Consider the following 24,987-nt stretch of genomic DNA (forward strand, 5'->3'; position numbering starts at 1 on the left):
TTAGTCTCACAGAATGTCTATATATCCAGATGCAGAAAATGCTGTAGAGCTTATTAACTGTGGAGTCTGATTTAAGATACTGCATGACCTATAATTCTAATGTAAGAACACTTCATAGTCATCTGTCTATGAAGGTTATAATTGATGCTTGTGTGTGGAGTGAGTGGAAAGCAGGAACCCTGGCTTCTCACGGCGGCTAGCTCAGGGCTCCTTAACCACATCCTTATGTCCAGCATCTCTGGATACAGAATTTTGTCTTGCGGTTATTCACTTTGACAGTCGACAAACCCTGTGCCCTTCCTCTAAATGTTTCTCCCATTGCTCATGACAAACATGCTGCCCTGGAGGCCAACCATCAAGAAGGTGTCATGCTGGCTTTCTTTGAATGTTGTTAGATGCTTTTCTTCATATTTGGCTTCAAGAATGTTAGTAATGATGTATCATGATGAGTTTATTAGGTTTTTATCCTGGCTAGAGTTTGCTTAGCTCTTTAAATCTGTAGGTTTATATCTTCCACAAAATTTGGACTGCTCTGATACAGTTTCTTCAAGATTCTCAGCCTGAGTCTCTCCTTAGGAAATGACAGTTGTATAGCAGTTGGAAGTGCAGTCCCATGGGACTCGAGAGTTCCTTGTGGACAGGTCTACCTTCACCTTGTTGTCCATTTTTGTAGTTAGACTTTCTACTGAGTATACCCCTGAGATCATCAGTTTATTCTCCTTTGATTATAAGTGTCTTCTTTCTTATTTTGAGTTTGCACACACTAAGGTTGTTGTGTCTTCAACTATAACTATTTTTTTCCAAGATGTTTTATTTTCTTAGTTGCTTTCTAGTGTTCTTAGTGTCCCAGTAAGAGTTCTAAGACTATGACTGTGTGATTGTTGTCTTGGTTCTAGTAAAATTCTTTGATGGAGACTCAGCTCTCAGCATTCTCAAGTTCAAAGCTAGTAAGTGAGTCTCTGATTTACTCCCTCTGTGCTGGTGAAGGTACATGTGAAATCTTGGCTCTGCTGTTTGTTCTGCCCATTGTCCCAGCTGACTTCAGATACTACACGCCCGAGGAAGAGGTCAAGGGTGCCCCTGCTCCTGCCAAGGGCTCTAGAAAGCAGATCAACTCTGGAATAGCAGGAACTGCCTCCTCCCAATGCCAGCCAAAATGGAAGCAGAAGGAAGGAGCTAGAAATTCCTCCTCTGCTTGGGTCCTTGGTCGATCCCAGCCTATGACGATAATTTTGGTCTATGCCTGCTGATACAGCTTCTGGTTCTCTTTTATGATCTTAAACATAAAAAATGCTGAGCCTACCATACATGAAAATGAAGAAATGTCTCAAATGGTAAAATACTCTTCTTGCAAGCACATGGATCTGAGTTCAATCCCTGAAACTTATGGGGGAAAAAGAAGATGAGGATGGTGGTATCCACCTTCCCAGCACTGAAGAGCCATACACAGTGGGATCAGTGAGGTTCTCTCCTCAGCCAGCCTAGCCTTCTTCATAAGCTCCAGACCCTGGTCTCAAAACCAAAATTGACTAATATCTGAAGAACAATACCTGAGGTGTCTTCTGGATGCTTCATACACATGTACCTACATACACATATTCCCCTGCACACACAAGCATGAGCACACACGTACACATTCATACACACACACACACATACATGCACACACACATACATACACATACACACATATACACTCACATATACTCACATACACTCTCTCACACACACACACTCGCATACGTATTCACACCCACACACACTCTCATAGTCACACACACACATACACTCTCACACATATTTGCACACACATGCACATGTTGAATTGTTTGGTTGTGTTTGTTTTATCATCTAACTAGACAATTTTACAAGATTTATTCTTAATGTGTCTGTGTTTGTGTGAATATCATATGTGTGAAGATATTTATAGAGACTGAAGGTATTCAAGAGGATGTTGGATCCCTAGAAGCTAGAGTTATAGACAGTTATGAGGGAGCCAATGTGGGTTCTGGAAATTAAATTCAGATCCTCTGAAAGAACAACAAGCACTTTTGTTCATAGCAACATCTTTCCAGCCTCATCAAAAAATTTTTAGAAAGCTTTAATTTATTTAGCTTGCTTGTTTCTTCTCTGTATATCGGTATGAGTGTATAGACCTGTGGAGTTGGGGTTATAGACATTTGTAGGGAGAACTGGATTGCTAGATAGATACTAGGATCTGAAATCTGCTTCTCAAGGTTGAAGAGGAAACGGTCCTAACTACTGAGCCATCCCTTCAGCTCTGTGTAGACAGAATTTAAATGCATAGATTACTTTCAAAAAATTCTAGTCAACTCTTTCTGTCTGTGGGAGGAAGCTAAGGCTAAGGAAGGGAACAAAACACCTAAATCACAAGCCAAATGAAACATTCTGTCCCCATCCATTACAGCATAAAGTCTTAAACATCTGTGGTCATTTTGAAGTCATCCAATAGCAGGTATACTGGGGTGTGACAAATAGAAGCATTCCACTAACCTGTGACCTCCATGGGCTTCCAGGGGTCATGTGAAGACAGCTTAGAGCCTGAAAGACAGTCAAGAGTCAGAGCCTTTGAGGGACAGCAGCTCTTCAAGTCAATTTCTAGAAAGGAGCAGCTGCTCAGGACACAGGCAGAGAGGGAAGAAGGGAAAAAAAGAGCAAGGGGAAGAGAAAGGAGGAGAGAGCACTTGTTCAGAGGTGTGGTGCCATGAAACCCACATTCCTAAGCGTTGCCCTGGACCAGCAGGTAATGTTTTATTGCCTCTCAGAGGAGGGACATCTGCTTGGGCTTTTGGTGGGTCCGAGGGCTAAATTCCCCTGGACAATGATGATGCTTGTGTACATGTGGGGTTCCAGGGCTCTTCAACATGCACAAGGAAGCAGGTTTTCAGATAAAGATAAACAGAGCCTCCTGTGGGCTTAGTAAACTCTATTATCTGCCTGATGAAAATGGAAACATTAGCAGCCTCTTACAAAGGAGCCAAATGCCACCCCATTGTTCTCGGATTCTCCCAAGGTAGAAGAAGTAGAATTGTTAAATTTTCTAAGTCCTTATTTATTTATTTTTTATTGCCTTTCTCCTACACATAAAAAGGTTTCTAAATTCCTTTGGGTTCTTTTGAGAGAATGTAAATGTATTTCATCACTCAAACAAAATGAAACCAATAAAGAAGCAGCTACAGGGAGTGAAAGAATTGTGGCTGCTTATGCTCAGAAAGGTTGATGCAAAACACTTTTCATCTCTGATGAATCCCCAGCGCTGGGAAGGAGCTGCAGTAGCAGTCGGACTCTGGCTGAGGTGATGCCATTACCCTTCATTCAAGGGAAAGTTAAAAAGATCTTTTCCTCACCTTCGTTTTAAAGATGCTTCCATTTGGAAGGTGCTTAGTGTCCGTTATACCTGATGGTGTCCTTGAATGGTCAAGAGGGGCCACATGCAGGGACTGTGCTTGTGTCAGGATAAGACATCACTGGTTCCTGCTAGTTCCCACTCCGCGCGGATCCCTGTATCCTTGCTGTTTCTCTGTCAGCCGCTTTCACACACTGACACAATCCTTGGGGGTTGTTACCATGCCTGAGACTCACATTTCGTTAGCCCCATGCCACGCTAGCCCCAAGCATTCTATAGCCTAGCACAGTTTCCTGTCATGGACTCTGCTCACACTCCCAACAACCCAGTGAAAGCATGATTCAGTGAATTCAACAAACACAACAACCAGGTTTATACGTTAATTACTCAATGTGCAATTTATCCACACCATTAAGTTTCAACCAATTGATACGTATATAAACCACCCACCTAGATAAGTATAGTTTGCTCCTCTAGACACACAAAATCCAGTACACACCCATCTCTTAAGAATAGTCATAACAACCTGTAAATGTGCAGAGAGAAATCTTAACATCTGCTGCCATGTTCTCTCGGCTGCTACCTCTCCTCTTCCTCTGGTCTTCTCTCTAAAATTTTTCTCCCGCCCAACCTTCCTTCTCATCAAATGACAGGCCTTGTTCTATCCTGGACCTGCCTTTACCTGCATAATGTCATCAACCTACACATTGCAACAATTTACCAGTAAAATGTTAGAGAGATCTGAAAGTAGTAAACATAATTGAGCATAGGAAGGATCAGGTCCTTCACCCAAACAACCCACTTGTTTCCTTCAGAAAGGTTTGAGAATAGGTGTATTGAGTTGCAGTTTGAATCTATAGCTTGGCCCTGGAATCCAGAAGGAGACAATCTGGTGGTGTGTCATATGGAAAGCTTAATAGAATAAAGTGTGTAGAGCCCTTGGAGTATGATGACTGCTGCAGGATGCATAACCATGATCTGGGTAAGAAGGTTAGGGGCAGGTAGTGGGAAGGTGGGCCAATGGGCCATCAGAAATCACAAGACACCTAACACCCTCTGGGCCAATAAAACTTACATAAGACCACTTACACTTGGTCTTCATGTCCATCGTCAGTAATCTCCTGCCAATGTGGGAACTGTCCCTTTCACCGTAGGCTAGTGGCAGCCAGGCTGCAGACAGCAATTGCTCTCAGTACTAAGTTAATGGACTTGAGTTGCACACTTACTGGATTCCAGGTCCTAAAGTATACATTGTGCATACAGTAGTCAACAGCATAGATGCCTGCTTGGCATAATTAAGGTTGTTGAATCTGTTATTTCACTGCTGGGAATATACCCAGATGAGTCCATGCCCTGCCGTAGAGATGTTTGCACTCCCAATCTTTATTCCTGCTTCATTCACTATAGGAAAGAGTTGGACTCTACCTAGTTGCCCATCAACAGATCAAATGATTGAATGATGAAAACGTGTCTCTGTGTGTGCGTAGGGCATGTGCACGCATGCATGCATGTGTGTACTATTCAACTCTGAAGGAAAATTAGATCACAAAATTTGCAGAAAAAAATGGATGAACTCAGAATGTATGCTATTAAGCAAAGTCACATAATTACAAAAAGGAAGAAAACATGTTCTCACTCATTTTCCTCAGTGTGTGTGTATGTGTGTGTGTGTGTGTGTGTGTGTGTGTGTGTGTGTGTTAACAAATGTACATTGGGTGCAATGTAACATGTGAAAAACAGAATAGGAAAGAACAAATATGGGATGAAGGAGGAATGAATACAACCAACGAATGTAAGTTATGAAAAGAGATAATGATGTTATTTTTCTAATTCTAATTTTTTGTCCTCATTAGATTTTTCTATTGCCATAATTAAGGCCCTGACCTAAAGCAGCTCAAGGCAGAAAGGGTTTATTGCAGTTTACAGCTCACAGCCCATCATCCAAGAAAGTCAGGTCAGGACCTCAAGGCAGGAACCTGGCGGCAGGAGTTGATGCAGAAGCCATGGAGGAGAGCTGCTTACTGACGTGCTTTTCCTGGCTAGCTCAGCCTGCACTGCTTTTTAAAAATACAACTCAGAACCACCTGCCAGGGTGCCAGTTGTTACAGTGGGCTAGGTATTCTGACATTGATCATTAATCCAGAAAATGTTTCACAGGCTTACCCATAAGCCAGTCTGGTGGGGCATTTTCTCAACTGAAGTTCCCTCTTCTCAGATGATTTGAGTTGACCAGAAGCTAAGCAGAGCATTCTGGGTAGGATTTTTCAATATTTTTGGTAGTGGATAAGTACATAAAAATATATTTAATGGTGAATCATGTAACCCAATACGAAGCTTCACAGGCTTCTGTTTCAAACGCTTACTCTAACTGTATGAAAGGTCATTAAATTGTACAGGGTTTATTCTGGTTTACTAGGTATTCAAATCTTGAAAATTTTCAGATTTTTTTTAAAAATAAATTTTAGAAATAAAAAGAATTAGGGTAATCAAGTAAGATGAACAGGGTGAAGTTAGGTGAGATAAACAGGAGTTTAGCTTCAGATGACTTACATCAGGCCTCTGATGACACAGGGTTAAGGACCTTCCAGGGACCCCAGCAGACCATAAACCACCTTGGAAGACACAGAGCTGAGTCTGACCAGATAGAACGTGACCCAGGCAACCCAAGGCGGACTGCTCAGGCTGACGGACCTTCCACAGTCCTAAGCAGCGTCACTGATTTTAGACCCTTGCGAGAAAGGACTAGAGGACCCTGGACTACAGACTTGTCACCCAGAGAAAATCATCGATGAAATGAATCATGCACACCCAAGCCCCTTGGAATCCTGGAAAATTTGCCACGATGCTAAGTTGAAGCAAAATAGAAAGTGGAAAACCACTAAAATCATTTGGGTCCCAGAGCACAGTGGTGTCAGGTCACACTGAAGTCTGGGTTTGTGCAGTGACAACTATCATCTTTGGATACTCCTGAGACTCTAGAATACCAACTTTACAAGGAAAGAGATTTTATCTAAGTAATTCTCAGACATTTAAACTGTTTGAATATTTGCATAAATAATTACTTTCAGCAACCCCCAGTGGTAGTACTTTCAGTAATATGTTCACATTATTTTCCAGCGGTTGTTGCTAATGAAAGTGAACTGCATTTATGAATATAAATTATTAAGATTAGCCAACTGATACATGGCAACTAATTTTCAAGATACTCTCTGTAAACACATAAACTTGTATTAAATATTCATATAATCATTGTGATAATTAATCCATAAAGCAATTATAAGTGAAATTAAATTGTCTTATAAATAACCAAATAAAGTAGGACTTTAAGAGCTAGGAAGGTAACACATCAACTTTTACAACTTAGCAGAGCATCACTTTAACTCCACTGATTTCAGCTGTGCAGAGCAAGGCATGGGCTCCACTGCATTCACAGGTGTGTGGCTAAGACATGAGCCTGAGAGGCGAGAATGGTTCTCTATGGGAGGGTTTCAGAAGAAGGCAAATGATGCCTCCTGACCAGATGTTACTGCTGCAGGAAACAGAGGGTAGGAGAAGCATTGGGGTCCAGTTGTCTCTCTCCAGCCAGGATTGCCTTGATGGTTCAAACGGATTAAGTTTGCTAGAGGCTCTGAGCAGTGCCAGTCTTAATGGGAAGTTCTCAGAGATCTGGCTACCTGTGTAGGGAGACTCCAAACAGGAACGTGGGGAGAACTGAAAAAATATTTACCGACTTTGTGCAGCCCATGCTTACCATCTGGCCCTGTTCCCACTTGGTCCACCTGATGGTCTGCTCTTGGGCCAGCCCCTCTTTGTGGATCCCTAGTCTCTCACTCCCCTCTGAAACTATCTTTCTCATTGCTGGCAGCAAGATTTTTAGGTTTCTGGATCCTTTGCCCAGAAGCCCCTTTGTCTTTTGTTAAGTCCTGGTGAGACTTTTCCAGTTTGACTTCTCTAGGCAAACAGTTAATATCCACTGCTAAGCAGTATTGATCCTTATATCCTTTGATAATGCATTGCTGTGGCAATGTGCTCCTACTGCTGCTGCTGCTGCTGCTGCTGCTCTTTCTAGTAGAGGATAGGAGATGAAAAAGAACTATTCCAGCATGCATTTTAGATAATTTGGTAGAACAAATGGTTAAATTCAATTCTAACTCTATAAATTAGACTCCATGTGTCCTTTCCTTCCCACCCTGAGACCCCCACTCCTGCCTCTACATTCTCCTTTTCCCTGGTCTCTGGCTCTGTCGTATCTCTGTATATTTCTGTCTGGTTCTCTTTATTGCTTTCATTGTGTCACATGCATTTAAAGCTGTGATCTGTACACACATGTTCACGTGGAAATAGTGAAATGACTGCAGATAAGCACATTGGCATAGCTGCTACCTTTTGATGTACGTAAGAAGAACCCAAATCCACAATCTTAGCATTTTTCCAGGGTACAATGCAATGTTACTAATGCTATATATCAAATCTTTAGAATTATCAGCCCTGAGAAAGCTCACACCCTTTGTCCCACTTCCTATAATCTAACCTCAGTGCAAGTCTCATTGTCCCTCCAGAACCTAGCCCTGGTTGTATCACTGTCCACTGATTAATGCCAAAGACTTTTAACTTTACTTCTTTTCACTGAAGAATATTTGACCAAGTAGGAACAAACTTGCAGCAATCAGTATGGTATAACTTAAGAGCTACAGTGAAGTTTGATGAACAGGCTCATCAGATGAATGGAGGAGACAAAGAACAGATCAATCTGCCTTGGGGATTTGTGGTTCATACTGACCCACAGGCAGAAGGGTCAGAGGGAAGATTAAAGAGAGAAAAGCCTACTGTAAACATCAGAAATGTACCATCCATCGACCATATGGTGTCTGGAGGTGGGATCAAGACTGTCAAGCTGGGCCTTGCTTCGGAAGAAAACAGCTTCATCTGTAAAGAAAAGCCAAATAATGATATTTGTGGGAACAAGGATGCATGGCTGGAGAGAATAATGCTAAGCTGTAAGCCAGACACGTGTGGAAAATGTTATAACAAAACTTGGTATGCTAACTAAAAATTAAGAAAAAATAACAGCTATAACCTTATACATTGTGTCTGATCTTTTAGCTTGCACAGCCTTGACAAAGAAATTACATATCCTTTGTGAACTGCTCCTAAGCAAAATTAACATATGCAATCTTGTACCGTGCTCCCAATTTTGTATAAAGTCCCCAAGAGAAGCTAAATTATAATGCTCTTTAGAACACAAACTTCCTCTTAAGCTTGACTTTTCCTGCTGTGACACATTTCCTCCCAATTTCTTACTGTGTCTCCTCTCTGAGTTCTTTCTCCTATAATGGTAGCAGAAACCTACAAATACTGGATAAAAGTCTCTTTCTGTTCTTTTCATCTCCAGGATGTCTCAGCCTTCACTATGGGCAACAGATTCAGAAGAACAGCAATGTAAAAATGGAGACCTCACACCTCCAAATTAGGACTGCAATCTAACCATGCTACAGGTAACATCCAACCTCACTTGGTATCCTCACAGGGACTTCTTCAGTAAGGAGAGTGGGGCTCACAGAGATGAGGTGACTCGGAACTTAGCAGTGACTCAAGGACTCTTGTATTCAGGAGAATGCACAGACATCATTGTTATCCCCAGGCATTACAGAGAGTATGCAAACAGTAGCATTGCAGTGTGCTAACCTCATTTGATCTCTTCTTTCAAACACCTCTTGTAACTTTGGACTGTAAATCATGGTGGGAACTTAATTTCTAAATGTCTATAGTTAATAGGTTACCTGTATAAAAAGTACTATCATTGATCATTGACAGTGCTGGCCCACAGCCATATATTCATGTCCTTCTTGGTCCTCTCTGACAAGTGTAGTTCTTTGAGGATTCAGGGCTGTCCCTTGGAGAGTAGTGAGCCTAAAGTGTGGAAGTTTTGAGTTCTAAGCCTATGAAGTATGAAGGAGAGCTGTGAGACTATGAGAACAGTAGCCCGGTGCAGGGTAGAATCCCGTCCCATGTGTATGATGGGTTCCATTGAGATGCAGAGCCAAAATAGATCCAGTTCATGTGCACTAGGAGGAGTTTTCTGGGTGACACCACACTGTCTTGTTAAAAGGCCCTCCTGCCTTTGTCATGTGCTCTCAAACCCACCTCTTGTCTTCAGAAAAGGCCTTCACTATGGGTGACCTAGGTCAGCACATAGTCAAGGTACATACCCTTAACCACTACAGACTCAAAACCTTGACACATAGCCAAAAGACACAGCTAGACACAGCTAGCTAGTTCTGACAGCTAACTCTGGACTTCTGAACTAGCTGTTTTCTGGAACTGAAGTGATGAATGCTTAGGCTATAACATATTTCTGCTTTTTCTTTTCCAGTTAATGTGTTCTTATGAAGACAATCAGTTTTGTTTGGCTACCTGAGATGCTGCAGTTCTCTGAGAAGCCATGAGTGAAGCCTGGTACTCTAAGAGCACCAAGGAGAGGAAAGCATGTGACTTGGAGCTCTTGAATATTCCCTAGCCTGAGGAGGACTAGAAAGACCCAGGGGAAGAACCCTATAGATCCTGCTAATTATCCCATAGTCCTCACTATAATCAGTTCTAGTTACTTTAGCCTTGAGGGAGAGACAAGAGTCTCTACAATTATAGAGAAAATGGCAACTGTCAAAGCAGTAGTAACTTTGTCTTCCTTGACAAAGTTACTCTTGTATGTGTTCAAAGGAAACCACAATGCACTTTTCAGTTTTAAAGTTGTGCAAGACTCATCTTGTGTGCAACAGCCTGAACCACTTCACCCTCAAATACACACTGCCTCAAAAATGCCAATTTTAGAATGCTACTGGAAAAAATGGCATTGTTCACTTACAAAGAAAGTCAGCAAGCCATTTAACTGGCTATGAGGTGGCAGTCTTAAAAGCTGATCACAGCCTTGCTTACAATCATTCTCTTTTTGAGAAAACATTTTTGCTTAGTGTCTTCTGAGAATACCAGTGAACAGCTGGTCATATTTCTGAGTAGGAGATGAAAGGCTCCCCACATAATAAAGGAAATAGATTTGTTTCTCTCCGCGTAACATGGGCATAGTAGAGTGATCTTTCTTACCTTATTTCCTAAAGTAGGATTCTAGCCTGGAGTACAAATTATTTAATGAGACACCTCAAAATTAGACGTATTCAATGGTGGGTGGCTTGCACACAGCAAGCTTTTTTTATGGCTAAGTTTGCAGACTTCGCTGTCAGTATTCAATGCAATTCTTCAAAATAGAATAGATTCCAGGTTGGTAGCGTCTCAGGACCATGGTCAGCACCAGGCACAGCTGTTGCAGCTCACATGCTGCAAGTGGCCTCTGACCAGTCCTGTGCTGAAATCTGAATATAGACACACAAATGATCCAAATGAATTGCTGTACTCGAGGCTGATTTGGGAAAAAGAGCCAAAGAAAACACAAAAGAGCTACCTGCCTTTGTGTGTTTGTTACCACACCCTCCAGTGGCTGAGGCCCTTAAAGCGAAGCCTGCCAGCTGAAGACCAATGGCACTTTGCGCTTTTGAGCTTTCTTGATAGGCAACTGGGATCTCTTTTTAAAGATGAAAATGTCACATAAAAGCAATGGGGTTTTGTATTTTATTTCTCTAACAAACACTGGAAAACTCTGGCCTTCCTGAGGCCTCTGGATACAGAAAAGGGCTTTGAGTTGAGTGATTCCTGCCTTGCTCACAGGGACTGTGGCTACCACTTTACCTTACTGGCCTGTCCCAATCTAAAAGAAGAATGTGGCTTCTAACATCTGTTTCCATTCCAGTGAGAGTATGGTTTTTCTACTATCTGTATCCTACCCTCATAGAAAGCATGGCTTCCTTATCTTACCCAACACAGAGATGGTGCAGTATGCTGGTCAGTTTTATGTCAACTTGATACAAACTAGAGCTATTGGAGAGGAGGGAGCCTCCATTGAGAAAATGCCTCCACCATGATAAATGGCTGGGGTAAGCCTGTAGTACATTTTCTTAATTAATAATGGATGTGGGCAGGTCCATTCCACTGTGGGTGGAGCTATCCCTCGGTTGCTGGTCCTGGGTTCTATAAGAAAGCAGACTGAACAAGTCAAGGGGTGCAGACCAGTAGCAGCACTCCTCCATGGCTTGTGCCTCAGCTCTTGCCTCCAGCTTCCTGCTCTGTTTGAGTTCTTGTCCTGTCTTCCTTCAAGGATGAACAATGATGTGGAAACGTAAGTCAAATAAACCCCTTCCTCCCCAAGTTGCTTTGGTTATGGTAATCCTAACTAAGCTTCCCCTTTCCCCACCCACAGGGAAGGCATAGCTTCTCAGTTTATTTCCTTCTTTGGTGAGGGTCTGACTCCCCAGCTGGGTTTTTGGAAACGGGGTCTAGATATTAGTCAGGTCTCCTGTTAACATCATCTGACTTCCACAAGTAGCTCTGAGCTGAGTATTTCTGATTCATGGATGACTTAGCCATTATAATTTACAGAGACAGACTTCACATTGGCTTATAAGTTGCCAAATATCCATCTGTCTTTGTTGGAGTTGGAGATTATTTATGGGGTGTAAAGGAGAGGGGATGAAGAGAGGAGAGATTGTGAATAGACTGGCCCGGACTATCACTATTATGGGGAACCTGCTCTGGTCAACACCATTCTCACGATGCTATCTGAACCTCTCAACAAGCAGATTACACATGTCATCATCTCAATTTCCTCACAAGGAATCTGGAGCTGAAGGATGCTCTGTCTCCTAACACTGAGTATTGCTTGGTTGGGTTCAGATGGTAACAGGATGGAAACGTAGACTTCAAAATCACAATAGCAATCCCATGGTCTGTCCACGGTCACACAGACTCTTGAGAGACTTTTCAGAGTGACTGAATACAGTTTGTCTATCCCTGACTTAAAAACACGGGATGCCAAAAGCTCGCCACCTGTGAATTTTCTTCATCTTCACTTAGGAATAGAATTGAACTTGTTATTGTTTGATTCAGAGAAGCTGTCTAGGGGGCATTGCTTGTAGCTGCTGTAGGTGTTGATAACACACCTGATATCAACATTTTTCTTTCATGAAAATGAAGTAAGATGAACTCATTTTTTCTTTTCAAATTACACCGGCATCTGAGAAAATTGGTTTTGTGTAATTGTGGATTGTAGATACTGCATGTTATGTTGGGAGTTTAATGAAAACCTCAGGAGAGATATATTCGACCTTCACTTAACAGTAACTACTCTCTGCTCGCTGAGACAGGAAACTGTCTTGGAGAATCCAGTGTCAGGGAAGTAAACAGATCTCGACATGATTTTCATGGGTACCCTCCGAGGCCTTGGACTGGCTCAGGATCCCCTGAGGTGCCAGTCTTAGGTGGTTTGGGAAGCCTAACCCTATTGTGCTCCAGTATCTTGATACCCCAACTCCAGGGCATCCTCTGTATTGCACCCTTGAGTCCTTCACTAGAAAGTAAAACAAAAAGTAGCTTCGAAAGTCAACCAGCACACCAAGCAGTTAAATCTCAACATATGCCCAAATGGGAAAGCATGTAGTGACAAGCTAAGATTACACCCAGGCTAAGGGTCAGCCTAGATATTGTTGGAACAAGGCTGCTTAGGAAGAGGAGTGCTATCCTGAGACTGCGGCACTGCCAGCATCCAATGATGCGTTTGCACAGGTGATGAGTGAGAACACAGAGCATGCAGATGTGAGAAGACGAGTTGAGTATCAAAAGGAACAGAAAAGCCAGAAATACACACACAGAGAGGCTACCTCGGAAAAGGGCTGTGACTGTTTAACACACGAAGGCATTGTGTCCCCTTCCCTCCCTCTAGAGTATTGCAATAAAAGCAATTTTGTACAGTCATCTAAAAATACGCTAGTATTCAGAAGATACACTTTTGTCAGGCCTTGTTTATAGACATGGCGGCTACACATTTTCAGACTATTTAAGGGAATGGATGGTTGTTTGACAATTTTTCCTGGGGCGAGATAAAGAAATGTCTTATCATCTCAGATAGAGAGAGAAGAGAGAGACCAGAGTAAGGTTTCTATCCAAGTCCAGCTTGGTGACCCAGTGAGTTCTTTCAGAATGATATGTAGGAGTATGGATGCTTCTCAGGCATCTACAGCATATGGAAAGACCACCTCCAAGCAATCATTTACTTCTCCATAACCCACAGAAATGGCAAGGCCTGTTGAGGATCTCATTAGTATCTCCTGAGACAACTCATGAGACCCCCTTCCAGGAGGGAGATGTTGGCTCCTGTGGATTCTCACAGCTGCACAGATTTAATATGGAGATGATCTTGCCCAACACCAGGAAGCAGCATTTATAATGGTCTAATTAAAGAGATACCTGCTTATTCATCTCATTGTGATTATTCACCTCATATCACAGTGACAAGATTTCACTTGCTGATCTCTGCTGAGTCCCTACATACCATCACGCCACCCTGGACCTTGTCCTGAGCCTGCTAATCTCACATTAGCATTGCTTCTGAGAGGACTGCATAGGAAGAACCATTGCTGTTTTGTGGATCACCTTCCTTTGCATAACTCACCCCTGCCAGAGGTGAGCGCTCCTACACTGGACTGGACTGGTTGGCCCATCTTTTCTTCCTCTTAGTGTTCAAATACCTGCTCTGGCAGGACACAGGTCACATTGTTACCTACACTGCTTTGCTCTTAGCCAACTTTTCCTGTCTATCCGGTAGACGTATCCATTTCATCATGCTCTGTATATATCCATTTCCAGGCACACAGCTGCTTAGTGACAGCGGATTGCCATGGGGACCCCTTATGAGAACAACACTTAACATCGCAAACTGTGATACGAGATAGCTCAGCTTTACTTTTCACCACCAAAATCCCTGCTTATTTTTATTAATCTATACTAAATTATACAAAATAATGATACTTACATAGAGGTCAAACTAGAGTAAACTTCTTCCCTAGACTGAAAGGCAGCCTGCGGGAAGAATGCTACTTCTAAACTGAGGATGTGGAGAGCTGAATTTTTCAGCAGTACCACAGATGACCCCAGTTCCCTTCTACAGACTTGTTTCTGGAATGGGTGTTATAGGAGGCTTGACATACTTGTGGACAGATCAGAGCACTGCATTTGGTTGTGTGCACTTTATTCTTGATATCCCCTTCTTCTGTACAAACATTTGACCCATTGTCCACAGGAAAGAAAGGGGAACCAAAAACACGTGTGAAGGAAGAAGAGGGAGATAGAGGAAGCAAAGGAGGAATTCTGGAAGCACGCCATGCTGCAGTTGACCAGATACAGGCATTATACACCTTTGCATTCTGCAGAGTTCACCAATTGTTTATAGAGAATGCACGATGAAGACATTTGTTACCATTTACAAACAAGACACTCTCCGTGGAACCCCATCCTCAGCACTGGGAGAAGATGGCTAAACAGGAACCTCTTTCCATTTAAAGCTTGGACAGAGAGTGTGGGAGGTTTCTGGGGGATGCTTCAATTTCTTGCAGGCTTCGTGGGCGAATTGGATTATGGGCAGCAGAGTCTGGGATACTGATTTTGGTGTGGGGAAGATGTGCTGTACATAAGGAGAGCAGAATAGTTGTTATATTTTTCTTCCATAGTGAAGCACTGAGCTCCGGTCCTTCCACTCAGTGGGGATTTGGCAGCCTTTAAAGCTACTCATTTCTGACTCAGACATTTCTTTTCATGATACCCTTATTCAATGCTTTACCAGGAAACATCGGCACTGCCTGGGCGGGGAGCTAGATTGAAATTACATTCTAGAAGAAAGGACATGATATGCTTTCTGTAGGAAGTGTCACTTGTGCAAACTGGAGGATTGCGGTGTTAGGAACAAGTGAAAGTTTGCCATTGTCCTCGCCCTCTTATCTGTGTATCAAGTGTTAGCAGGCATCAGAGCACAGCAGAGGTTTTACTCTGATAGAACCTGCCGTGCTTCTGCATCCTTCTCTTTGCTACCTCAGCTGACTTCCGCTGCTGGCTGCTCAGGCTGCACGCAGGTGAGGCAGATGGCCCTCAGCAGTGGTCTGCAAAAACACATACAGATTTCAGTCTCTCTGGAATATTGAATATTACAGGGATCCAGGAGAGCATCCCAGGCAGAGACAAAGGAAGGCTCAGTGAAGGCAGGACACTATGGGCAAGCAGGAGAGGAAATGCAGACTGTGGTGGTCTTGGAACCATGCAAGTGTTTCTAGAACTCATGTAGCAAAACTAGTTCCATTTTGCATCTGTTTGAGAAAAGGGAAGAACCTCACCCTTCACTCTTCTGTAAGCAACCTCACTCCATTGCTGAGGACGGAGCACACATGGTTTCCCCTGCCTCACTCTAGTCCACTGTATGTTAGCACCCAATATTTTGGTTTGAGGAAAATATAGCAGAGAAATTCACAGAAGCCTATCAGAAGGCCCAGCTCCCATGAAAAGGCAGAGTAAGGAAATCCACCCCCCTCCCCGCGTCTCCCATGTAAGAGAAAAGATGGGAAAGAGTCTGTTATCATTGGTTAGAGTCTGAATGGGTCCCCCAAAACTTAGATATTAAACCTTAATCATAATACAATTATGTCAGTCTTGTCTGGATGTGGGTAACTGCAAAAGCTCAGTTGTTTAAAGATTGATACCCAGCAGGTGGAGAAAACCTGGCTAGGAAAGCAGAACCAATTGGAGGAAGTGGGTCCCTGGGGCCATGCGTGGAGGATGATATTTTGTACCTGATCCCTTCCTCTCTGCATTTCTGCTTCCTGGCCACCATGAGGTAAACACATTTACCATGTCATATGCCACCCACCCTGATATTCTTTCTGCCTTACCACAGGCCTATATACCCTGTCATCTGTGAGACAAACAAGTCTTCCTCCTTGAATGTTTCATATTTTGTTAATAACAACAAAAGGATGATCAATACAGAAGGCGAGGCCTAATTAGAGCACAATGGCATTGCCCCTTCCAGAAAAAGCTCGAGGCTAGCCCTTAGCATGTTTAGGCATTTTAAGTCATGTGAGGGCAAAGCACCAAAACACCATCTTGAAAGCAGACAGCAGTCCTTACCTGATATCCTATCCATGGCCATCTTGCCCCTGGTCTTCTAAACTCTGAGAAATGTGTTTCTGCTTTTTATAAAGTGGCCTATCTATAGCGTTAGCATAGTAGCTTAAAGGAGCTAAGACAGGGCCCATTCCTCTACACTGCTGCTTTTGCCATCTCAAGTTCCCATACAGCAATGTTCTGATGAGTAGATGCTGCCCGATTCCTGAGTCACAGATAAAAACCATTGGCACCATTGAAACTCTGCGTGTGGCAATACTGTCCTTTGCAGGAGTCCTCAGATGACCTCACAGATGGGTTTGAGACTGAAGTGTTGTGTTGACAACTGAAGGGTGGGCTGAAGACCCACATGAGCCCCTGCAGGAGGATAGAGGCCCGTGCATATGTGCTCGAGGTATAATTTCTGGGAAATTATTTTTCCTGTTTGACTTATACACCTGCAAAAGAAATGTGTTCTACAGCAGGGAACCTATGACATTTCAACCCAACGGTGAAGTATAAGAGTAAAAATCTCATATAAATCATAACCAGAAGGGGAAAAATGAGTGTAAGGAGGAGAAAACCCTGGGCCACAGGATGAGTTCAGTGGCTGGGCAAAGCACATGTAGTTAGTCTATGTGTAGATCCACTGAGATTTAAAAACCCCACAGTTCCATTGTAACATGAACATTTGACTTGGAAACAAGCAACAGCTTCATTGCGGTAGCGCGCGTGCTATTAATTTAAATTGCTTAAATGCATTTCTCATGCATTAGTAATAAAGCTAGACTAAATTACAATCCTTAATTTTTTGCCGATGTTTTTATTGCATGGTGATATATGGAAATTTGCAGATAACTGAGAGTTTTAATTCATCTCTTTCCCTTGTCAGCCTCTGGGGACAGGAAAAAAAATAACAGTAAAATCAAATTCTCCTGGCCTGTTAGAATGACATGCCTTAGGAAAGAATCTACCTGGTTTATAACGTTAGAGCAAAACAAACAAGGGAGATTTATAATTTCCAGTGGGCTCTATAATAATTTATATCTCTAAAATCTTTCATGTTATGAAACATCTTTAAGAATGAACATTTTCTAATGTTTGTTTGTTTGTTTTTGTTTGTTTTTGAAGACAAAGTTTCTCTGTGTAACAGTCCTGAATGTCCTGGAATTGTCTCTGTAGATTAGGCTGGTCTCAAAGTCACAAGAGATCTGCCTGCCTCTGCCTCCCAAGTGCTGGGACTAAAAGCGTGTCCCACCACTGTCCAGCTTCCCTTTTACATTGGTTTCAGATTTGCAGAAAAGTGACAGAGAAAAAAGGGGTGAATTCACACAGGCCTCACACCCAGTTGCTAACATTGCTGGTAATATTAATACACAGGACACACAACACTCCATTAGCGAATTAGCATTGAGATTGCTGTGAACTGAAGAGCCGACTATGTCAGATTCCTTTAATTCCCCCTCATGTGCTGTTGGAATGCAACACCCTTCCCAGAGCATCAGAGGACAGGAGTCCTCTTTCCTCTCAGGCTTCTCTCATTTTCAGTCAGAGCTGTTGTGGTTTGTATACAATGTGCTCATCCGCTGAGGTTTGGAGGGCTGAGATTTCATCCCTGGTTTGAGGTACACAAAGGTTTGTAATGTAATCTGGCTCCCGAGTTTAGAGGCGGAGACATTGGAGAGAATTAGGATTATGAGGGTTGTGAGGGAAACCCCATGTGTCTTTGTGAAGAGGAGATCGCATATGCATGTGTGCATGCTGCCAGTCTACATCAGGTGGTGCCCTCACCATCTCATGGTTCTTCCACCAAAAAAACTCATCACCAGGTACCATCTTTAACCTTAGGCCTTTGGAAATTTGACCACAAATTAACTTTTCTTTTTAATTTATTTGTCTATGGTATTATGTAGCTATGGAAAGCAGATAAATATGTCTCTTTAAGTTTAGAGGACACACTGCTGGTTTGTATTGCCTCTAAACTAGATTTTTCTGATTTTTTTTTTCATGCAGCAAGTGGGATCGTGCACTTTGGGGAGAAGATGGCAGGGATAAGACCTTACTGAGGACAGTGCTTCTAGTAAGGTTTAATGATGGCATGAAATGTGCTCTTTCCAGAGTCACACTTGTAGGTCCTCTATGGTGAAGTCATATCCCAGTTCACACTTCCACACTGCCCTGCAGAGGATGTCTGCATGTATAGTTAAGAGCAGACATTACCTCTACAGTGCCACTTATGGGCAGAGCATCTGCAGTTATTATGAAGAATCCTTCCATCAAAGGCTTTCTTGTACATTGTCTTACATGGTGTGGTATACACGTGCGCGCGCACGCGCACACACACACACACACACACACACACACACACAAAACCTCCTGACATACTACCCCACACACTTCTCCATGCAATAATTCTAGTTTCAAGATGAAGCTGCTCAAGGCTGAGACTAATCTGAGCACGCATTCATTCAACGTTTACTTATTTACTTGTTATAGCTTTTAGTAACCAAGAATGCAAACGTAATACCCATTTAAGCTTTCACTTCATAACACAATTCACATGCTCATAAAGAACAAGAAGGTCCATATTGGATGAAGTAGTTAGGCTGGGCAAAGAAGCTGAAAATACACCAGCCCTGAATTTGGCATTGGCAATCCCTGCGGGTCTGAGCATGGACAGCCAGTGAGGAAGGAGGTGATCTTAGAAGGAACACTCATGCATGCTTTCTGGAAGTCTACTGGGAAGGGTAAAAGAAATGAATGTTGATCGGGGGGAAAGAGGGAAATGGGAAACAGCAGTGACTAGCAATCACATTCGGAAATAAACTATTCACCACAGGGACATAGCTATGGCAGGCTGCCTGTTCGCTCTCCCTGTGGCTTGCCCCACTGCAGGTCCCAAGAGCTACTTCTCAAAGGAAAAGCCTGTAATCCATGACTCTGTCCTTCTGGGGCTGTCTTGTCAGGATTTTAAAGAATGCACACACTCAGAGTTTAACAAGCAAGCTACCACATTTAAACAGTGCCTCCTTTTAGTGTTAATTTCCCAATCCTGCCAGCCGTGAACCTGTGGAGCTTGGTGACACTCACAGTCTGTGGTGTGTGGTACCCAGGAGACAGCTCCACTATGGTACAGGCTATGACCAACATGCTGTGAGGCATCTGACAGATGTGTGACTAGGAAGTAATAATGAGAGACTGACAAGTACAACTCAAAGAATGGAAGGAAAGAAAGAGCCAAGGCAAGTGTTCATATCAGGAATGAAAATGGAGTTTTGGGAACCCTGAGGGGAGAAGGGCACAAGGGAGATGGGCCTGCCAGGATCACACGTTGAACCTCTTAGCTCCTCACAGAGACTATACTTGTTCTTGAGAATATAGCTTGTGGGTGGTCCCAATGCAGTGAAGGCTCATTAAATGCTGGCTGTTTTTGTTACTGTAGTCTCAGATTTGCTTAGAATAAAAAAAAATCAAAATAGAATTTTCTACAAAGCTTTTAAAAGGCAAGATTTATTTCTTATGGCAATTTGTGCTTGAACAAAATTCAAACAATACTCATATCTGGCTTCTTATCTTTATCAGAAATACGGTGAGTCCCAGACCAGGGCACTGAGCATTAAGATGCCAGTTCCTGCCACATACGACTTTCCAAAATTTGAGCAGATAGTATTATGGCAAGGATTCGGGACCTGATTCCTAATTCATTAATTCCAGTAATTTCTGCTGTTCTACAATTTTTCCTCTAATCTCATTTAATGGAAATAAAATCCAGTAGCCTGATTGGCAAATGAAAATGTAAATTACAAACAACAAATTCATATAAAAAACAGCACTTTAATGTAACTTCAAGGGAAATAAGTCTTTACACCTGCTAATGCTTTTGGATGTAACTAAGTAAAATATGATATGGAATAAATTAATTCAAAATAATCAAATTTAAATTACTTTTCCATTAAAAATACTCCAGTTATTTTCCAATTAATTGTTTTCCTAAAAAGGTGATTTTTAAAATTTATTGTGTGCATATTTTCTTTTTTCTCTTTCTTCCTTTTTTTATGCCACTTTGTATATCAGAGGGTAACTGTGGGATTCATTTCTAACCTGCCACCTTATGGTAATGTGGGTTCCAGGAACTGCCCTGCCTTGGATAAAGACATCAGCACCCATTGTTTCCAGGTTCCAGAAGAATCCTCTGTTGAACGAACAAATCCTCTGATAGCTCATTATTTTTTGGTCAACAATGTTTTCAGTGGTAAAAAAATGGAGGCAAGAAAGCAGAATGCCTGATGTACAGAAAACAGAGAGCAGACTATTGAAAGAGTCTTGCTCTTCATTGAAGACTATTGCTTCATGTGAAGCAAATCAAATCAGAATATAGCCATGAATTAAAGTGATTTCTAAATGTATGTTCCTGAGGTCACAGGAAACACTTTAGTTCTTATTTTCAATAAACTCTAAGCATATAGGTTGAATACTTTTCTTTAATATTTCTAGAATAGTTTAGTTTTCCTCAACAGTTTCCTGTCCTACAAAACTTGTTCACAGAACTTCTTGTAGCTTACTGTCAGTCAGAACACACTGGCTAGCATGTCTGTACTCAATGTATTTTTGTTGTTGTTGTCGTTCTTGTTGAATGAATATTTATTGTTGTATTACCATGGTTTACCTTAGCACCATGAACCAGGAAGTGAATACAAATTTCATGAAGCAAAGACCTCTGGGAACTCTCTCCACCGCTGTGTTAAGCACAGGACACCAGCTCCCACAGCGAACTTTACAGTACAACTCAAAACAAGAGAAAAAAATCCTTGACAACTTCTTACACTCGGGGTATTACTTATCTTTGTGGCCAACTAGTAGACAAAAAGTAACTCCATGGAGAAGTGTTTATGGGGTTTATATGACCAACATGCTGTGAGGCATCTTATAGATGTATGACTAGGAAGTAATAATGAGAGGCTGGCAAACATAATTCATAGAATGAAAGGCAAGGGTTTTATTGTTGTTAAAGAGACACTGTGACATTGGCAACTCAATGGAAAACATTTACTTGGGGCTGGCTTACAGTTCTAAGGTTTAGACCCCATTGTCAGCACGAGGAGAAGCATGCAGACATGTGTGCAGGTGTACATGATGCTAGAGAGGAGACGAAAGATTCCCATTCAGGGAATAGGGTCTTTAGTGGGGGAAGACACAATGTCCAGGAGCATCTCATGGCTGAGGGAGCAGGTGCTTGGTCACATTTGGATGGATCATAAACCAGGAAAGGAAACGTGGGGCTCAGCTTTCTTTCTCCTTCACTCATGTTCAGGGAGACTTTTCTCTCTACAGTTAAAGCTGTCTGTCAGTAGAAGCACCCTCACTGAGACACCTAGGAGAATACTAACTCCCAGGTGATCTCTAAATCTGGTTTAGTGGTTTGAATGAAAATGACCTTCATAGGCTCATAGGGACTGGCAATATTAGGAGGTGTGGCCATGTTGGAGTAGGTGTGGTCTTGTTGGAGGAAGCGTACCACTGGGAGTGGGCTTGGAAGTTTGAGAAACTCAAGCCAGGTCCAGTGTCTTACTCTTTCCTCCTGCTGCCCGTCAAATTAAGATTTAGATCTTTCAGCTCCTCTCTAACATCATGTTTACCTGCACATGTGTCTGCCATGCTTCCCCTCTTGGTGACAATGGGGACTAAACCTGAGAACTGTAAGCAAGCCCCAAGTAAATGTTTTCCTTTATAAGAGTTGCTGAGGTCACGGTGCCTCTTAAACAACAATAAAACCCTAACTAAGACATCTTCTCAAATTAATACTGACCATCAATCTGATGAACATCAACTGGAGCATCTGAAATGTTTGGGTGTCACTGTTGGGACAGACAGGTCTTCACACAGAGTTCTCCCAGGAAACCAGGCATTGTTTCCGCCCTGACACAAGCCAGTACTCGTATATGTATTGTTTCTGCCAAAAAGCAGTGTGACATTTCTCTTTATTCCACAAATCATCAATAGGTCTTGGAAATTTGCTATGCTGTCTGGAAGGGTTTTACTGTCAAGATTTTTCATTAAAACACACACAAACGGGGAGTGGGGGTGAATCTGTGCATGGGTGTCGTAGAGTCAGAATGTACTTCTTGAAAGAAGCAGTATGCTCACTTGTTAGAGCTAAGGGGCTAGTAACTTTGCAGAATTAATATGACTTTGCACTGAGAAATCATTCTGCTAATTTAGAGATTAATAAAGGAAAAATGAATTCTTTAATGATAGCATGTGACTGGTTTGGGCTAATGCACAGAAAGGAGCCAGCCTCAAATAGAAAGTCTTACCATCTTATATAGACCTTAACATTATCCACTTCACATAGGATGTCATTTATAAATCTTCTTTTATGTTTGAGTCCCAGGTTGCATTTGACAATTTAAACAGAGGCAGGAGACTACAAGTCTGGGCACTTGGCAAGATGGGAGTTTTATAAGGAAAACACGTAGCCAGAGTTATTTTTGAAGCACACCAGTGGTTTTTTGTTTGTTTGTTGGTCAGTTGGTTGGTTGTGTGTGTGTGTGTGTGTGTGTGTGTTTGTGTGGTGTGTGTGTGTGTGTGTGTGTGTGTGTGTGTGTGTGTGTGTTTGAATAGTTATTACCTAGGTCTATCTTTTCCACCTAGTAGAATTATGCTTTTCCTGATAAGAGTACAGAGAATTTAATGGCAAAGCTTAACTTAATGACGTCTGTGACCCTATGCTGTCCCTTGAGCTGTCTGGGTTCTCTGATAGAAGGATGGACCAAATGGCTTGCCTCCTTTTGTTGTCGGAGTGGAGCCTAAGTAGAAGTCCATCTTGGTGAACAAGCATTAACAGAAACGATTTCCAGCAACCCCAAACTTCAACTGTGGTATAATACTTTCCCTACAGTTTCTAACAAGTCTGATTGCTATACTATTTGTCTTTCTGTCATATGGGAGGCAGCACCCCTTTAACTAAATTCTCCTTTGTATAACTTAATATTTCCTAAGCAATATTATCTGTAAGTCATTTATAGCATTAATATAACTATTTGAAGTTTTATCTGCATCAATAGGACATACACAATTTCCATGGAATTATTCTACCTTCTTTCTGTCTGAATATCAATAGTTCAAATCAGGTTCAAGTTGTAGTTAAAGAGATTTGACTTCTCCAATCTGTAGCTGCTAGTACAAGCTTGATTTATACAGCTTCTTTCATTTCTATGGCATTCAGTGACAACTCTATGCTGTGCAAAGAACAAAGACAATACACTATTGATGATGAAATATGGAATCTCAAAGGTCTAGACACTGTAAAGCAGTGTGGAGTGGGCACTGGAAGTGTCATCAGAGTCTGGGGCTTTCTAGGTGTACTGAGTGACCAAAGGACACAAAGCAGAGCAGTAGTCAGATGTTGTGAGACAGACCAATGGAAAGCACAAATCACCAAGGCTGACAGAAAAACACAAAATAAAATCTAAAGATCCTGAACTGACAACCCACAAAGGAGCAAATGGGGAAATGCAGACCAGTCATAGTTAGGAACGCTCTTTAGGGTTTCCTAATAAGTCATAGCCCCAGGAAAATTTATGCATCCGAATCAATATCGCGTCAGGTTACAGAGTTCCCAGGCTACGTGGTCTTTAGCCTTTGAAAAGTCACTTGGGATAGATTACCATTAAAATAGGTTCTACCTACCTCAGGAGATTAAAAAACCCTCTATCACTCACAAAGTGAATTCACAGAGCCAAGCAATAGCATACATCTTTTTTGGCTCCCAAACACCCCTCACAGCAATCCTGCCTTGAAGCCTTTGGGCGATCTTAGGTTCCCTGTTGTCTTGCTTCCCTGGGTCTCACATACATGGGAATTCTGCCCCACTAATAGCCCTAAGGTACTCAGTACCAGTGGATACATTTACAAACAGGATGAAAACAAAGGCATTTCACCAACATTAAAAACTGTAAAACAGGGTGATGTCTTCCTGTGTTCTCACTGTTGGTTCTGTTTGTGAGACCTGTAGCTCGACCCTGCTGATAGCAAGATTTCTTCAGGAAATGCGAAAGTTGGGCATCCTGCTCCCAACTTCAAAGCCATGGCTGTTATGCCAGATGGACAATTCAAAGATATCAGCCTAAGTGAATACAAAGGAAAATATGTTGTATTCTCTTTTTTACCCTCTTGACTTTACTTTTTTATGTCCCACGGAGATCATTGCTTTCAGTGATAGAGCAGAAGAATTAAGAAACTCATCTGCCAAGTGATTGGAGCTTCTGTGGATTCTCACTTCTGTCATGTGGCATGGATTAACACACTCAAGAAACAAGGAGGATTGAGACCCAATGAACATTCCCTTGGTATCAGATCCCAAGCGCACCATTGCTCAGGATGATGGAGTCTTAAAGGCTGACGAAGGTATCTCTTTCAGGGGTCTCTTTATTATTGATGATAAAAGTATCCTTCGCCAGATAATAATAAATGATCTTCCTGTTGGCCTCTCTGTGGATGAGATTCAGAGACTAGTCCAAGCCTTCCAGTTCACTGACAAACATGGGGAAGTGTGCCCAGCTGGCTGGAAACCTGGCTGTGATACCATCTAG

General features: G+C 42.2%; 1 pseudogene; it reads left to right on the plus strand.

The window, feature by feature from the left end:
• The first annotated feature begins 2,725 nt into the window (after positions 1-2,725).
• Positions 2,726-24,987, plus strand: LOC148005182 (peroxiredoxin-1 pseudogene; annotated as a pseudogene).

The sequence above is a fragment of the Rattus norvegicus genome, chromosome 6 (assembly GCF_021556685.1).
Source record: "Rattus norvegicus strain SHRSP/BbbUtx chromosome 6, alternate assembly SHRSP_T2T, whole genome shotgun sequence".
Classification (NCBI taxonomy): Eukaryota; Metazoa; Chordata; class Mammalia; order Rodentia; family Muridae; genus Rattus; species Rattus norvegicus.